Source organism: Delphinapterus leucas, chromosome 15 (genome assembly GCF_059928025.1).
Source record: "Delphinapterus leucas isolate spDelLeu-1000000601 "Yukka" chromosome 15, BTC_Dleu_Yukka2, whole genome shotgun sequence".
In the NCBI taxonomy this organism is placed as follows: domain Eukaryota; kingdom Metazoa; phylum Chordata; class Mammalia; order Artiodactyla; family Monodontidae; genus Delphinapterus; species Delphinapterus leucas.
Window position 1 is genome coordinate 67,038,434 of NC_143143.1, and position 17,951 is coordinate 67,056,384.

Here is a 17,951-nt window from a genome sequence, read left to right on the forward strand (position 1 = left end):
TGGGAAGCAGCCGCATAGCACAGGGAGATCAGCTCGGTGCTTTGTGACCACCTAGAGGGGTGGGATAGGGACGGTGGGAGGGAGGGAGACACAAGAGGGAAGAGATATGGGGACATATGTATATGTATAACTGATTCACTTTGTTATAAAGCAGAAACTAACACACCATTGTAAAGCAATTATACTTCAATAAAGATGTTAAGAAAAAAAAGAAACTTGGGCTGCTTCCTACAAGATTATCTATTATCAGCATTGAAGAGGGTGTGAAATTGATTAGCACTGACGGAGAGTAATGGCTGCAGCCACTCGCCAGCATTCACGGTGCTTCTGTGTGCCACAGGCGCAGGGCCCCGCCGTTCCCTGACAAACACCTGTCTCCTTGACGCCAAGGCTGTTTTGCTGGGCACTGGCAAACGTTCCAACGCTATTAGTGCTCAGCAGCCTCAGTGTTGCTGGGAGAGTCGTGGCGGGGTGTGGGGGGGAGGGACGTGTTTGTGAGCAGCGCTCTCTGCCAGCACTCAGGCTCATCCTGCCAGATGAAGCCGCCTCACAGGTATGAAGTGACCTGGAACAAACCACCTCATTTCGTCTCTCCTTCATGCAACCTACTCTCTTAAGTCTCTCTTAAACGATTTGTTGCCTCACCCCACCCCACCCCCGTTAAACTTGGATGTCCTACACCTACTGGGAATTCAGCAAATATTTGTTGACCTGAATTGAATACTTTTTTCTCAGGCATTTGATAACGTTGACTGTCATATCCATAATGAATAAATATCTCATATACTCTGCCAAGTCTGCAACAAAAAACACCTTAAATAACAGGGTCAGGTATTGACCAAGAGAAGGGGGATCAAGTATTGACATTTTTAGTGTCTCGGAGCCACTATCTTCCCTGCAAACTTCAGATTCCCATGGGCACGGTGCAAGTGTCCATGGTTTGCAGTTGACCAAAATTCACTGAAAAGAATCCAGTCATTTGGCAGATGTTTCTCAGGCACCTGCTCTGTGCAAGGCACTAAGCTAGGCACTGGCTGGGGGCGAACACAGGTGGAAGTGTCAAAAGAAGAATGGGCCCCAGGAGTACTGCTGCTGCTGCTGAGGGCTGGAAGAATCCAAGGAGCAGGGGGGAAGCCATCTGCACCTCGAGTCACCCCTAACAGTTTTGTAGATGAGGCAGAATTCAAGCTGAACCTTAAAAGGAGGAGACATATAAGCCATTTCCAGACTAGAGAGGAACAGGAGCAAAGGAGGGGCAGTGGGAAGCCAAGTTAAGTTTTGGGGCGAGTGATAAGTTATACTCCAGGGCAGAAGGTGTGAGGGGGGAGCACGGGCTTTAGAGCCAGGCTTCTTCTGGGTCTCCAACTGCGGGCAAATAGCCTAACTTCCCCAGCTTTATTTTCTTCTTTTCTGGTGTTTTGTTTTTAAGGTATACGTCCCAACCTGTGGGTCTGTGAGGAATTACATATTTAGGAATTTGGTGACATAGCTATAACACACGTGAAAGCTGCTTCCACAGGTCCTGGCCTGTAGAGGTGGCCAGAGAACCTTTAGTTTTCTTTTCTCTGTGAGCACTGTTTCTACCACCACCTCTCTGCACACATGATTCTCTTCCTTCCCTAATACTGCAAGATTTTGTGTGATCTGAGTCCCCTCTACTTCTTCCACTTCCTCTCCTGCTGCTGTGCGTTAACTTCCAGCTGTATAGCCTTTGCATTTGCTTCTCCCCCTGTCCTGCCTCTTCTCACACTGGTGCCTCCTTCTAATTTCAGGTCTTAGCCTAAATGTCACCCCCCAGAGAGCTTTTCAGTGACACCCATATGTAAAGTAGTGTCCCCATGCCAGTGCTTCTTCGTAACCTGTAATTATTTTATATGTTTGTTTGCTCTCTGTCTCTACGACTCGAATCTCTTGTTCATCATATTCTTAGGACCTACATAGTGATTAACATGCAGTAAATGAAGGACAACTACTCCTGAGATAAAATTAATATTTGTCCATGGGTATTAAGGAAGATAGAGGGTCCTGAGTTTTCTACATTACATCTAAACTCTCATTTTAACCCTAATTTTTGTTTTCTCTGAATAGCCCCATCATCAAAAAAATATTTTTTACAACTGTGTAAATTCTGTGGCATACCTGTAGCTATATTAAACACAGAAAGATACTCCTATTTAGAAGAGTCTACAGGACAAACTGATAATTGTATACATACTCAGTTCAAGTCGCATTACCTACAGTAATCTGTAACTAGGAAAGAATTTCACGTCTTGGGCAGTTGCCCAATGCTTTCACGTTATATTCAGTGTCCATGCGACTTCAGGGCCACAGTGTATCTGAACATACCCTTGGGCTTCCTGGTTAACCTTTTAAAGGTCATGTAATTCTTAAGACTCTTCTAGTGAGCAGCAGTTCTCTGTGATCTATAAATACCCAAGGTGCTTGTCTCAGCAGATTTCACCTGACTCCCCAAGCAACAAAAAGCCCAGAAAATGCCAAGGTCCCTGTTGTTGGGAAGATATCCTGACTTCTCATGGGTTCCTTCTGGCTTCTGTTGGTCAAATGTACAGAAATGCCAGGCTTCTGAGTGTCAGAAGTAAGACATAATTATATAGATACTGGCAGGGATTTTAAAAGAAGGAGGAGAGCCTTGAAGAGAGGTTTTCCTTTTTTTAGTTCCTAGGAAAATTATTCTCAGCACGTTTATTCAATAAAGTGTTCTCGCCACATACTTTGCACCATAATGACTTACAAATTGTATGCTAATTTTGCCACAGTTAAATCATCCCAGGCTTTATCCTGGAAAGAGAAAGAGGGACTCCTTGTAATGAAGCAGTATCCACAGGCCGTGATGTCTGAAACAGACTTTGACTGTTTCCTTAGCATTTGAAACTCATTTAAGGATTTGTACAAAGGGGGTAAAGCGCAGGAATGAATGAGTGGGATTGGTGATCGTAAAGCACTGGTAGGTGTGTAGACAGTGGAAGTGTGAGACTGCTGTCAAGTCTTCTGCTAACTGCTGGAAGCTCCTGGGCAAGCCTAAGAAAAGGGAGTCCTGCTGAGAGTTCCTCTCAGCTGTTCTTGAAACAGTGGTTCCCAAACTTCTCAGTCTATAAACTTGGCAGAACACAGCTGACAGTCAGTAGAAGCCAGAGGTGGTGGGGCAGGGGATGCTATGGTGTTTTTCCCTGTCCTGCTTGCCTCTTTCCTAGATGCAGATTTAGCCATATGCCCCTTCACCCACTCTCTCCTGCCTCCCTGCCCGCGCCCTTCCCGATCACAGTCATCCTTCCTACCATTGGAGGAGAAGTTCTGGCCCCCCACCTCTGACTCTTACCTTGCAGTGTAGCCTTGAGCACTCTGTTTTGCTTTTCTCATCCTCTCTGTCCTCTCTCCGTGGGGTCCACAGTCTCCCAACTTCATAGAAGCCCTGGTTCTCTCAAGGCTGGCTTATATGTTGTGAAAATTCAGGTGAACAGTCTAATAGTCTACTTGTTTGTTTGCTTATTTTTAGTGAATTTGGAAATGGATGGCCTACCTGTGATGGAGGCATCATGGTACCATAGGAGGAACATGAACCCAGGGGTCATACAGCCAAAGGTTAAATCCCAGCTCTGCCACACATAAATTCTGTTCTTTGGGGAAATGCCTTGCCCTGTGTGTGGATGTGTATTAGTTTTCATGATAGTTTTATTAGAGGGTCATTTTGAAAATTAATGAGATTGTTTGTAAAAACCTGGCACATGCTCATGTGTTAAGGCTGGCCTAACACATAGTTTTCCCTTCGTGGGCAAACTCTGGCCTGATATCCTTGGATTCTTATTAGAACTGCTATCAGTTAGCTGTATATTCTCAAAAAAAAAAACAAATCCCTTTTACTAATTCTCCAGCCTCTGTTTCCCCTGCTGAAAGTGACCTGCAGTCCTAGGATCCTTCTCTAACAGTCTGCCCTATTTCAGAAGCTCTTGGAGGAAGATTCTGTTTTGCTGTTGCTTGTGCCTCCCCCAACTCCACATACCTATCTCTCCCTTTGCTTTGGAAGAAGAAAGGAAATTGGCCTTTTCTCAATGGTGGGGCAATTCCTGCCCATGACTACAGACAGTAACTGTGACCCCTGCTGGGTTTCTGAGTCATGTCCTCTCTCATTAAGAAAAGAGGGATTCCTATTGGCTTCATAGCAGCTTCTTTTATGACTGTCTCCTTCCATCAGCGAGGGGCAGCTCGCTGCCTGTCAGGGGCAGATGAGGAGTAGCATCCACACGCTCATTTGGAGGCTTGCGACTTGCCTGCGGAGAGAGATAGAGGCACCTGGAAAGGTAGTGATTTGGTAGTGCTCCCGAAGACAGATGAACATTTAAAGTGAGGATGTGGCTGGAGGAGGGTTAGAACACACACACACACACAGCCCTGCAGAAATGGCACCTTGATGCCACACGTACCACCTCCTTGTGTGTCTTTGGAGACGAAGCTGTTTATTTTAGCAGCCCCCAAACAGGTTTATGCTGCTGTGAATTGCAATCTGTTCTATTTAATGAGCTACTCACTGAATTACCATCTAGGTTTTTTATTCTAGCCCTCTCTTATGGAATGAACAAAATAAAACCTTTCAGAGTGTCTTTTTTTTTTTGGTTTAACTCTCCCAAGTTGCATGTGGAATTTGCTGGTCTAGCTATAGATTCCCACCCCCCTCTTTTATTTTTTTAAAGTTTCTTCAATTTGTAAGGAAAAGACAGGCAAAGGAGCCAGACGACCTTACATTTAATGCTGCTGGTTTGCAGTAATTCACAGATATGGCATAAAGAACTCATATGCTCATATGCTAATACCAGAAAAAGTCTATAAAACAAAGACTTTTTCCTTCTTTGAACTATGGAAGTGCTCATAGGCTTGGAGCCAGACTTGTGTGGGTTTTTATCCTGTCTCCAGCACTTAACTCAGCTCTGAGCTTTGTGACCTTTGGAGAGTTCTCCAACTCTTCTAAGCCTCAGTTTCTCATTTGAAAGTGAAAATAGTAATGATTCTTACCTCTTGGGGTTTAAGGAACAATGAGAAATCCACGAAAGTGCTTATTAGCACAGTGCCTGGCAGACAGTAAGGACTCAGGAGATTGTGCTGTTATTATTCAATTTTTGCTGCCCATCCCTTGTCAGACTGAAAGGACTAACAGAAAAAGGTTTTGGAGTAGGAAATCATGTTCCAGTCAAGTCTCTAACCGAAACTCAGTGACAGTCATTTGACATCTATCTCAATTTTTCCATCTGTGAGATCTGAAAATGGTGTTTGCTGTACATACCCAACACCAGGCATATACAGCAAGTGAGGTTAATGCAGATCCGCAGCTTTGAAAAGTAAAAAATGCTGTATGTGGATGTTGAGTTGTCATTGCTTCACAGAGAAAACGGTCGCCTTCACTCTTCTCAAATGTGAGAGTTGAATGAATTAACTTGTGGAAGACATCCTTTAAATCTTAACTCTCCTGTCATATTTCAAATACAATTCAATATATATATAGATTTTCACTTTGAAATTTTGTAAAGTACGATATCTTTACAATACTTAAGGAGGTTACTGAGTTTTTGGAATTTCTCTTTAATCTCTATTAATCATATTCCCATTTTTTTTTACATCTTTATTGGAGTATAATTGCTTTACAATGGTGTGTTAGTTTCTGCTTTATAACAAAGTGAATCAGTTATACATATACATATGTTCCCATATCTCTTCCCTCTTGCATCTCCCTTCCTCCCACCCTCCCTGTCCCACCCCTCTGGGTGGTCACAAAGCACCGAGCTGATCTCCCTGTGCTATGCGGCTTCTTCCCACTAGCTATCTATTTTACGTTTGGTAGTGTATATATGTCCATGCCACTCTCTCACTTTGTCACAGCTTACCCTTCCCCCTCCCCATATCCTCAAGTCCATTCTCTAGTAGGTCTGTGTCTTTATTCCTGTCTTACCCCTAGGTTCTTCATGACATTTTTTTTCTTAAATTCTGTATATATGTGTTAGCATACGGTATTTGTCTTTCTATTTCTGACTTACTTCACTCTGTATGACAGAGTCTAGGTCCATCCACCTCATTACAAATAGCTCAATTTCATTTCTTTTTATGGCTGAGTAATATTCCATTGTATATATGTGCCACATCTTCTTTATCCATTCATCCGATGATGGACACTTAGGTTGTTTCCATTTCCGGGCTATTGTAAATAGAGCTGCAATGAACATTTTGGTACATGACTCTTTCTGAATTATGGTTTTCTCAGGGTATATGCCCAGTAGTGGGATTGCTGGGTCATATGGTAGTTCTATTTGTAGTTTTTTAAGGAACCTCCATACTGTTCTCCATAGTGGCTGTACCAATTCACATTCCCACCAGCAGTGCAAGAGTGTTCCCTTTTCTGCACACCCTCTCCAGCATTTATTGTTGCTAGATTTTTTGCTGATGGCCATTCTGACTGGTGTGAGATGATATCTCATTGTAGTTTTGATTTGCATTTCTCTAATGATTAATGATGTTGAGCATTCTTCCATGTGTTTGTTGGCAACCTGTAGATCTTCTTTGGAGAAATGTCTGTTTAGGTCTTCTGCCCATTTTTGGATTGGGTTGTTTGTTTTTTTGTTATTGAGCTGCATGAGCTGCTTGTAAATTTTGGAGATTAATCCTTTGTCAGTTGCTTCATTTGCAAATATTTTCTCCCATTCTGAGGGTTGTCTTTTGGTCTTGTTTATGGTTTCCTTTGCTGTGCAAAAGCTTTGAAGTTTCATTAGGTACCATTTGTTTATTTTTGGTTTTATTTCCATTTCTCTAGGAGGTGGGTCAAAAAGGATCTTGCTGTGATTTATGTCATAGAGTGTTCTGCCTATGCTTTCCTCTAAGAGTTTGATAGTTTCTGGCCTTACATTTAGGTCTCTAATCCATTTTGAGCTTATTTTTGTGTATGGTGTTAAGGAGTGATCTAATCTCATACTTTTATATGTACCTGTCCAGTTTTCCCAGCATTACCTATTGAAGAGGCTGTCCTTTCTCCACTGTACATTCCTGCCTCCTTCATCAAAGATAAGGTGACCATATGTGCGTGGGTTTATCTCTGGCCTTTCTATCCTGTTCCATTGATCTATATTTCTGTTTTTGTGCCAGTACCATACTGTCTTGATTACTGTAGATTTGTAGTATAGTCTGAAGTCAGGGAGCCTGATTCCTCCAGCTCCATTTTTCATTCTCAAGATTGCTTTGGCTACTCGGGGTCTTTTGTGTTTTCATACAAATTGTGAAATTTTTTGTTCTAGTTCTGTGAAAAATGCCAGTGGTAGTTTGATAGGGATTGCATTGAATCTGTAGATTGCTTTGGGTAGTAGAGTCATTTTCACAATGTTGATTCTTCCAATCCAAGAACATGGTATATCTCTCCATCTATTTGTATCATCTTTAATTTCTTTCATCAGTGTCTTATAATTTTCTGCATAGAGGTCTTTTGTCTCCTTAGGTAGGTTTATTCCTAGATATTTATTCTTTTTGTTGCAGTGGTAAATGGGAGTGTTTTCTTGATTTCACTTTCAGATTTTTCATCCTTAGTGTATAGGAATGCCAGAGATTTCTGTGCATTAATTTTGTATCCTGCTACTTTACCAAATTCATTGATTAGCTCTAGTAGTTTTCTGGTGGCATCTTTAGGATTCTCTATGTATAGTATCATGTCATCTGCAAACAGTGACAGCTTTACTTCTTTTCCGATTTGGATTCCTTTTATTTCCTTTTCTTCTCTGATTGCTGTGGCTAAAACTTCCAAAACTATGTTGAATAAGAGTGGTGAGAGTGGGCAACCTTGTCTTGTTCCTGATCTTAGTGGAAATGCTTTCAGTTTTTCACCATTGAGGATGATGCTGGCTGTGGGTTTGTCATATATGGCCTTTATTATGTTGAGGAAAGTTCCCTCTATGCCTACTTTCTGCAGGGTTTTTATCATAAATGGGTGTTGAATTTTCTCGAAAGCTTTCTCTGCATCTATTGAGATGATCATATGGTTTTTCTCCTTCAATTTGTTAATATGGTGTATCATGTTGATTGATTTGCGTATATTGAAGAATCCTTGCATTCCGGGAATAAACCCCACTTGATCATGGTGTATGATCCTTTTAATGTGCTGTTGGATTCTATTTGCTAGTATTTTGTTGAGGATTTTTGCATCTATGTTCATCAGTGATATTGGCCTGTAGTTTTCTTTCTTTGTGACATCCTTGTCTGGTTTTGGTATCAGGGTGATGGTGGCCTCGTAGAATGAGTTTGGGAGTGTTCCTCCCTCTGCTATATTTTGGAAGAGTTTGAGAAGGACAGGTGTTAGCTCTTCTCTAAATGTTTGATAGAATTCGCCTGTGAAGCCATTTGGTCCTGGCCTTTTGTTTGTTGGAAGATTTTTAATCACAGTTTCAATTTCAGTGCTTGTGATTCATCTGTTCATATTTTCTATTTCTTCCTGATTCAGTCTTGGCAGGTTGTGCATTTCTAAGAATTTGTCCATTTCTTCCAGGTTTTCCATTTTATTGGCATAGAGTTGCTTGTAGTAATCTCTCATGATCTTTTGTATTTCTGCAGTGTCAGTTGTTACTTCTCCTTTTTCATTTCTAATTCTACTGATTTGAGTCTACTCCCTTTTTTTCTTGATGAGTCTGGCTAATGGTTTATCAATTTTGTTTATCTTCTCAAAGAACCAGCTTTTAGTTTTATTGATCTTTGCTATCGTTTCCTTCATTTCTTTTTCATTTATTTCTGATCTGATTTTTATGATTTCTTTCCTTCTCCTAACTTTGGGGTTTTTTTGTTCTTCTTTCTCTAATTGCTTTAGGTGCAAGGTTAGGTTGTTTATTCCAGATGTTTCCTGTTTCTTAAGGTAGGATTGTAGTGCTATAAACTTCCCTCTTAGAACTGCTTTTGCTGCATCCCATAGGTTTTGGGTCGTCGTGTCTCCATTGTCATTTGTTTCTAGGTATTTTTTGATTTCCTCTTTGATTTCTTCAGGGATCACTTTGTTATTAAGTAGTGTATTGTTTAGCCTCCATGTGTTTGTATTTTTTACAGATCTTTTCCCGTAATTGATATCTAGTCTCATAGCATTGTGGTCGGAAAAGATACTTGATACAATTTCAATTTTCTTAAATTTACCAAGGCTTGATTTGTCACCTAAGATATGATCTATCCTGGAGAATGTTCCATGAGCACTTGAGAAAAATGTGTATTCTGTTGTTTTGGGATGGAATTTCCTATAAATATCAATTAAGTCCATCTTGTTTAATGTATCATTTAAAGCTTGTGTTTCCTTATTTATTTTCATTTTGGATGATCTGTCCATTGGTGAAAGTGGGGTGTTAAAGTCCCCTACTATGAATGTGTTACTGTCGATTTCCCCTTTTATGGCTGTTAGTATTTGCCTTATGTATTGAGGTGCTCCTATGTTGGGTGAATAAATATTTACAATTGTTATATCTTCTTCTTGGATCAATCCATTGATCATTATGTAGTGTCCTTCTTTGTCTCTTCTAATAGTCTTTATTTTAAAGTCTATTTTGTCTGATATGAGAATTGCTACTCCAGCTTTCTTTTGGTTTCCATTTGCATGGAATATCTTTTTCCATCCCCTCACTTTCAGTCTGTATGTGTCTCTAGGTCTGAAGTGGATCTCTTGTAGATAGCATATATACGGGTCTTGTTTTTGTATCCATTCAGCCAGTCTGTGTCTTTTGGTGGGAGCATTTAATCCATTTACATTTAAGGTAATTATCGATATGGATGTTCCTATTCCCATTTTCTTAATTGTTTTGGGTTTGTTATTGTAGGTCTTTTCCTTCTCTTGTGTTTCTTGCCTAGAGAAGATCCTTTAGCATTTGTTGTAAAGCTGGCTTGGTGGTGCTGAACTCTCTCAGCTTTTGCTTGTCTGTAAAGGTTTTAATTTCTCCATCAAATCTGAATGAGATCCTTGCTGGGTAGAGTAATCTTGGTTGTAGGTTTTTCTCCTTCATCACTTTAAATATGTCCTGCCAGTCCCTTCTGGCTTGCAGAGTTTCTGCCGAAAGATCAGGTGTTAACCTTATGGGGATTCCCTTGTGTGTTATTTGTTGTTTTTCCCTTGCTGCTTTTAATATGTTTTCTTTGTATTTAATTTTTGACAGTTTGATTAATATGTGTCTTGGCGTGTTTCTCCTTGGATTTATCCTGTATGGGACTCTCTGTGCTTCCTGGACTTGATTAACTATTTCCTTTCCCATATTAGGGAAGTTTTCAACTATAATCTCTTCAAATATTTTCTCAGTCCCTTTCTTTTTCTCTTCTTCTTCTGGAACCCCTATAATTCGAATGTTGGTGTGTTTAATGTTGTCCCAGAGATCTCTGAGACTGTCCTCAGTTCTTTTCATTCTTTTTTCTTTATTCTGCTCTGCAGTAGTTATTTCCACTATTTTATCTTCCAGGTCACTTATCCGTTCTTCTGCCTCAGTTATTCTGCTATTGATCCCATCTAGAGTATTTTTAATTTCATTTATTGTGTTGTTCATTGTTGCTTGTTTCATCTTTAGTTCTTCTAGGTCCTTGTTAAATGTTTCTTGTATTTTCTCCATTCTATTTCCAAGATTTTGGATCATCTTTACTATCATTATTCTGAATTCTTTTTCAGGTACAGTGCCTATTTCCTCTTCATTTGTTAGGTCTGGTGGGTTTTTATCTTGCTCCTTCATCTGCTGTGTGTTTTTCTGTCTTCTCATTTTGCTTATCTTACTGTGTTTGGGGTCTCCTTTTTGCAGGCTGCAGGTTGGTAGTTCCCATTGTTTTTGGTGTCTGTCCCCAGTGGCTAAAGTTGGTTCAGTGGGGTGTGTAGGCTTCCTGGTGGAGGGGACTAGTGCCTGTGTTCTGGTGGATGAGGCTGGATCTTGTCTTTCTGGTGGGCGGTCCACGTCTGGTGGTGTGTTTTGGGGTGTCTGTGGACTTATTATGATTTTAGGCAGCCCCTCTGCTAATGGGTGGGGTTGTGTTCCTGTCTTGCTAGTTGTTTGTCATATTGTGTCCAGCACTGTAGCTTGCTTGTCGTTGAGTGAAGCTGGGTGTTGGTGTTGAGATGGAGATCTCTAGGAGATTTTCGCCGTTTGATATTACGTGGAGCTGGCAGGTCTCTTGTGGACCAGTGTCCTGAAGTTGGCTCTCCCACCTCAGAGGCACAGCACTGACTCCTGGCTGCAGCACCAAGAGCCTTTCATCCACACAGCTCAGAATAAAAGGGAGAAAAAGTAGAAAGAAAGAAAGAGGATAAAATAAAGTAAGGTAAAATAAAATAAAAAAAGCAGACAGACAGAACCCTAGGACAAATGGTGAAAGCAAAGCTATGACAAAATCTCACACAGAAGCATACACAATACACACTCACAAAAAGAGGAAAAGGGGAAAAAATAATATATCTTGCTCCCAAAATCCACCTCCTCCATTTGGGATGATTCCTTGTCTATTCAGGTAGTCCACAGATGCAGGGCACATCAAGTTGATTGTGGAGCTTTCATCCGCTGCTTCTGAGGCCGCTGGGAGAAATTTCCCTTTCTCTTCTTTGTTCGCACAGCTCCCGGGGTTCAGCTTTGGATTTGGCCCCACCTCTGCGTGTAGGTCGCTGGAGGGCATCTGTTCTTCGCTCAGACAGGACGGGGTTAAAGGAGCAGCTGCTCCGGGGACTCTGGCTCACTCAGGCCACGGGGAGGGAGGGGTACGGAGTGCGGGGCGAGCCTGCGGCGACAGAGGCCGGCATGACGTTGCACCAGCCTGAGGCGTGCCGTGCATTCTCCCGGGGAAGTTGTCCCTGGATCCCGCGACCTTGGCAGTGGCGGGCTGCATAGGCTCCCTGGAAGCGGGGTGTGGATAGTGACCTGTGCTCGCACACAGGCTTCTTGGTGGCGGCAGCAGCAGCCTTAGCGTCTCCTGCCCGTCTCCGGGGTCCGCGCTGATAACCGCGGCTCAAGCCCGTCTCTGGAGCTCCTTTAAGCAGCGCTCATAATCCCCTCTCCTCGCGCACCAGGAAACAGAGAGGGAAGAAAAAGCCTCTTGCCTCTTCGGCAGGTCCAGACTTTTTCCCGGACTCCCTCCCGGCTAGCCGTGGTGCACTAACCCCTTCAGGCTGTGTTCACGCCGCCAGTCCTCTCCCTGCGCTCTGACCCCGACCTACCGAAGCCCGAGCCTCAGCTCCCAGCCCCGCCTGCCCCGGCGGGTGAGCAGACAAGCCTCTCGGGCTGGTGAGTGCCGGTCGGCACCAATCCACTGTGCGGGAATCTCTCCACTTTGCCCTCTGCACCCCTGTGGCTGCGCTCTCCTCCACAGCGCCGAAGTTTCTCCCGCAGTCTCCTCCCGCGAAGGGGCTTCCTAGTGTGTGGAAACCTTTCCTCCTTCACAGCTCCCTCCCACTGGTGCAGGTCCCGTCCCTATCCTTTTGTCTCTGTTTATTCTATTTTCTTTTGCCCTACCCAGGTACCTGGGGGGTTTCTTGCCTTTTGGGAGGTCTGAGGTCTCCTGCCCGCGTTCAGTAGGTGTTCTGTAGGAGTTGTTCCACGTGTAGGTGTATTTCTGATGTATCTGTGGGAAGGAAGGTGATCTCCACGTCTTACTCTTCCGCCATCTTCCCAATCCTCTCCCATATTCCCATTTTAAGAGCACTTGATTTGCCTGCCCAAATTGTTTTAAAATAGCCTGTCTAATATAGTAGCAGATCCAGGGGTTGTCTCTTTCTTATAGGGAAGTTTAATTTATTGATGAGAGGACGAGCTAATTGTCAGTACTAAACATGTCCTGTTGAGGTGACAGTTTGTGTCTTCTACTTGAGGCATGTCTCCCAGTGGCTCTTCTGACTGTCTAGGAGCACTGTCAGTCAACAGCTCCCATCTGTCCATTTACCCATATGCAGGCAGAAACTCACTGCATCTGGTTATGAAGGTGCTTCAGTCCTAGATTTGCCACAGGTTATCAAAGCTAAAAGGAACCTTCAAGAAGGCCTGATCAGGGAAGACAGAGGTCAGCCCCCCTACACTCTCCAGCCTGTGATTGGTGTAAACAGTGCTGACTGATTGCAGTGTTCTTCCTCTACTAAGCTCCAACTTGGCTGCACAACGCTTTTCCAATATGGTAATCTACAGCCATGACAGTGAATTAGAGTTGGCACTCAGGAACCCTATTTCCCTTCCCTGATCCAGCTTAGGCTTCTAATTTCCAAGCAAAGAAGCCAAGGCCAAGAAAAGTTAAATGACTTGCCTACAGACACTAGTAAGTTAGTATTGGAGTCGGGATCTGATCCCATTTGCTTAGTTCTTTAAGATGTCTAGGTCTTCCTCACGCACAGAAATACAAAGAACCATATCAAGTCCTTATCTCAAGATCAGATTTTTATCTAGTGTCTTAGAAACGAAGAAAAAGAGCCAAAAATGCATTAATCCATTTATAAGAAGTTGACTCTGTTCACACATTGTGAGACGGGTGGATAATAAAAGTGACGTACCATCCTACTTCTTTCTAAAACAGACCAGAACTTGAGAAGCCTAAAAGAACTGTACGCAAACTTCCTTATTTTCCATCAGAATAATACATAATCACCCTGCTTTTTTAAATTTCCCTTTAAACATGGAGTAAACATTTGTGCTCAGCTTCCGTGAATCCACTCAGCAGTAAATATTCCATGCCTCAGAGTTGTAACAGGCTAGATTAGGGACTATCCTGACAGCAGTCACCTTCTCTGTGTGCTGGTTTCTGTGATGCTTCTAAATCTGTCAGGGCACAAACTTTGTCTTAGAAGCCAGTCTGTGTTTCATCTTTGTGCCTGTTCAGTGCGGTGATGGTGACGCCTCTCTTGGAGATGAACTGTAATCATATCTCAGATCTACATTGGAAAATTTCACTTTCAAATCATGTGGCCTTGTGTCTAAAAGTAGAATGTCGAATTGCACGTTGTTAGAGTCTTGAAGTTCTGAGGAAAGAGGAAAAAATAGGATTTGTCAATGTTCTCTTGGGTCCAATCCTTTCCACATGACAGTATTTAGAGAAATTGGAAGGTACATTATGTCTGGTTAAAAGAAGATCAGATTGTGGGGAAGAGTATGAAAAAGAAAAAATCACCGGGGGCACTTCTGATGTAATTGGAGAAATTTAATTTTGCTAAACTCTATTTCTTAAGCCTTTCTGTTATTTAGTATCTTCCTTTGTTCTCCAAACAGCTCTAAAACGTATACCTACACAACCATGGTAGTAGGAAAAGAGCACATTCTTGGATTTGAATCCCAGTTCTCCTACCCACTAGCCTTAGGCAGGTTGCTCTGCCTGAGTCAGTTTCCTCATCTGAAATGGGGGTAACAATCCCTACCGCGTAATATTTGTGAGAAGTAAAGGAATCAGTATAGGTAAAGCACTTGGCACTATAATAAGCCCCCAGTAAACATTAGCTGCTCCTCCAAGGTGGGTAGATGGTGGTAGCAATGGCTATTATTCAGACTGCGTCACACAACGCCTGGTATGTCGTAATCAATCAAAAACTGTGATCTGCCGGTAGCTAGGATCTAATAAGCAAAGAAGCACTCCCTTCTTTCTCTTCTTTCTCTCTCTTAATGACAGTGATATTCCGCTCTTGTTCTCTTCCACCCTAGCCGAGTTGACCCATGCTATTGTTCCCTCTGTTTAGAATGTTCTTTCCAGCTTGTCAAATTCCTTCAGAATCCAGCTCAAATGTTACATTTCCCTTGAACTCTCCTGACTCCTCAAAACAAACTTAGTCTGTCCTTCTTCTGGAGTCCCATGGCACTCAGTACAGTTTGAGAGGTCCTTCATAATAGCCATCACTACATTTTAAAAAGAAGTTTGTTCATATTTGTTAACCTCATTAGACTTTAATCTCCTTGATTATGTAGACTGTCTTATTCCTTGATTATGTAGACTGTCTTATTTATCTTTGCCGCCCCTGGTACATCATGTAATACCTGGCCCATAGTTAGGTGTTCAGGCAATCTTTACCAGGTAGATGAATGAATATGTTTCTCTCCAAGTTCCCATGTTTGGAAACCTCTAAGGGTTTGGTCTCTGTCCTCTCCTCTGCTCCCCTCCCCTCCCCTCTTCTCTTCCCCATCTGATATACTTCTCACATAGGCTGATACTGTGGCCTCCGAGCTGTACACTCTGCCTGCCTCTCAACACTTTAAGCCGATGTGTCCATCATAGAGGTGTTGGCACATTCTCATTCACTTTCCTGCAAGTGTAGTCTGCAGCTCATCATATCTCACTTCTCTGGCCAGCATTTAAGCCTCCCACCAGCTAGCCCTCCAAGGCACTGTCCCTCCCCATTTCCTAATGTTTCCCCTCCTACCCCATCCACAGAAGTCTTAGCACACACAGCTCATTAATACAGCTGAACTTCTACCTGCATTTTTCCAATCCTGTTTCACAAATGCTTTTCAAGAGTCTGCTATGCAAAAAAGTACCATGCAAGGTGCTTTCTAGGGTACAAAGATGATTTAAAACTTTACAACTCTTGCTTTCAAGGAACCTACACAGGAAAGAGGCACACATCTGAGTAACTATTGCAGGACAGGGCATGGGAGGTGCCATAAAAGAGGTACAAATCCAAAACTTGGGGGGTTTGAGGATTGAAAAATCATAGCAAGTTAGAAAACACTGAGACGTTTTTAAAGATCTCAGGAGCAGTTTTGTAAGGAGCATCACGTTTTAGACTTTAAATACATTATGATAGAGATTGGGGATTGGGAAGAGTACCAACATTACAAGCAAAAGTGAAGGGGCCAGAAAAGGGAGGGCAGGCCTGTTTGTGCTGTGTATATGGGTCGGGGGCTAGTGAGCAGAAAGTATGAACTGCATAAGGCATTTTGCATAAGGCTTCGGACCACAGGAAAGCCTTCATTCTTAGGGCATTCATCCTGCTATGTCTGCCAGTCAGGATCCTTGAAACCTTACCTAAAAGTCACTTCTTCCCAATGCCCTAACATCTTAACCAGCCCTGATTAGCACCCACCACTTGTAATTACTTTAAATTTGTGGGCGCACTGTATCCCTTTACTTTTTGGTCATTTTCTGTGTTACTGTGACCTTCCCGGATAGACAGTCAGCTTCTTGGTGACTAAGACCAGGGCATCCCCTTACCTCCATTTTCATTCCTTTTCTGCCTTAACTCAATGCTTAGAAAGGTGTTCTTGCCACTAGACACTTAGCAGGGTCCAGATCTGAACACTGTGCTTCATGTTATTCATTTCCACCTCAGAGGTGAATTAGACAGGATTCCTGCCCCCGGGGAGTCCATATTCTAGTAACTGGTAATTATGAGCAACTTACTTAACCTCTGTGTGCCTTGGATTCTAATTTGTACAGTGGGATTAATAATCCCTTCCCTGCTCTCTTTAAATTTGGTAATAAGGACCATATACATAATAACACTTTAAACTCTGCAGCATTATAGAAATGTGAAGTATTAACAGCAAATGCTTTTTGCATGAGTGAAAGTCAAGAATAATTCCTTCCTGGGCCCCCAGCTTCTGAACACTTAGGAGTTCTGGAGCAGGAAGTTATGATTATGAGCAAATGAGAAACTAAAGAGGCCCTTCTACTTGTAAACTCCTTGGACGTCAGTCTAGTGCTCCAGGACGACCTCATGAATGTTAGCACTATTACCAGATTACCAAGGAATTTGCTACTAAACAAAGCTATGAATTAGTGGTGGTGATTTACTGGGCAGTACAAGGCCTGGCAAATCTAGAACCCTCTTTTGCCTCTCAGACAGAGGCCTTTGGGAGTGAGATGAAAAGTAGCCTTGTGTAGCTGCAGGCTGGCCCCCTGGGCAAATAAAGAAGCATGTTATCTGCATCTAAATAGTCTCTGAAGGATGCTGGTTGGAGACTGATGACCACAGTGGTAAGTCCTTCGAGTTTGGGAGAGTGGAAAGCAGGGTCCCAAGGGCTTCTGTCAGTGACAGGAGCCTGAGTTGTCAGAGGGAACCATGGCCATAAAACCACTGACGGAATTAAGAAATGGATTGTTGTCATCAAAAGCATGTATTTAAGCACCTGTCTTCTTAGACCAGTCGCTAGTCGTGTAGAATGAGTCCCTCATCCAGTTCTGACCCCTGAGAGCTGACAGCCTAAAACGGAGATGTCTTTTTCCTTTCATTCACTGCATGGATGTTTACTGAGCTGGGGATGTAAAGACAAAATTCAGTCCCCACTTTCACAGAGCTCACGGTTCACCCTCATGAAATAAAGGGAGTTGTAGAAACAGGGAGCTGATGATAACTGAAATCAGTGTGAATATGACGTGCCAGAAGAGGTCGTGTCATGGAGTGACCTGCAAGGGTGCTGTCAGGAATTTTGGAAAGGAGGAGTTTTTAGCTTTAAGTAATCAGGGAAGGCTCTGTAGGAGAGGTAGCTTAAAAATAGCGTTGGCTTGAGAGATACCCCAGAATCCCTAGGAAGGAAGGCCCTAAAGTCCCTGAGTTGGGAAGAAGAGCCCTCTTGGCAAAGGTGGTGATAATCCACTGGATGAGGGACTTTGGAGGTGGAGGGGAATGAAAATACTCTACAATGATTGTGATGGTGGTTACACAACTCTGACTATACTAATTGTATGGTATGTCAATTGTATCTCAATAAAGCTGTTTTTGTTTTTTCTAAAGAATCTACTAGAGAGGAATAGATATGGGGACAGCAAGTCTGATAGGTCTGGGGTTACAAAAGTTTAGGAAAGAGACTCCCATCACTCATTAGGACTTTGGCCTTGAGGGAGTATTGAACTTGTGGAATGAAATGGAAAGATGGGCAGCATTTTGCATCTAACAAAATGTAAGCCAAAAGGGACACACAGATTGGGTACCTGTGCCATCACCAGGATACCAAGACAGAATTGTAGAGAAAGCAGCTCTCTTCCCTAGGTTAACTTGATTTGGAAGGGAA

At 42.7% G+C, this 17,951-nt stretch overlaps 1 protein-coding gene across 2 annotated transcripts in view; it reads left to right on the top strand.

The window, feature by feature from the left end:
- Nucleotides 1–17,951, top strand: part of CTNNBL1 (catenin beta like 1) — a 168,041-nt gene that overhangs the window by 138,107 nt on the left and 11,983 nt on the right. The gene's annotated exons all lie outside the window — the stretch shown is intronic.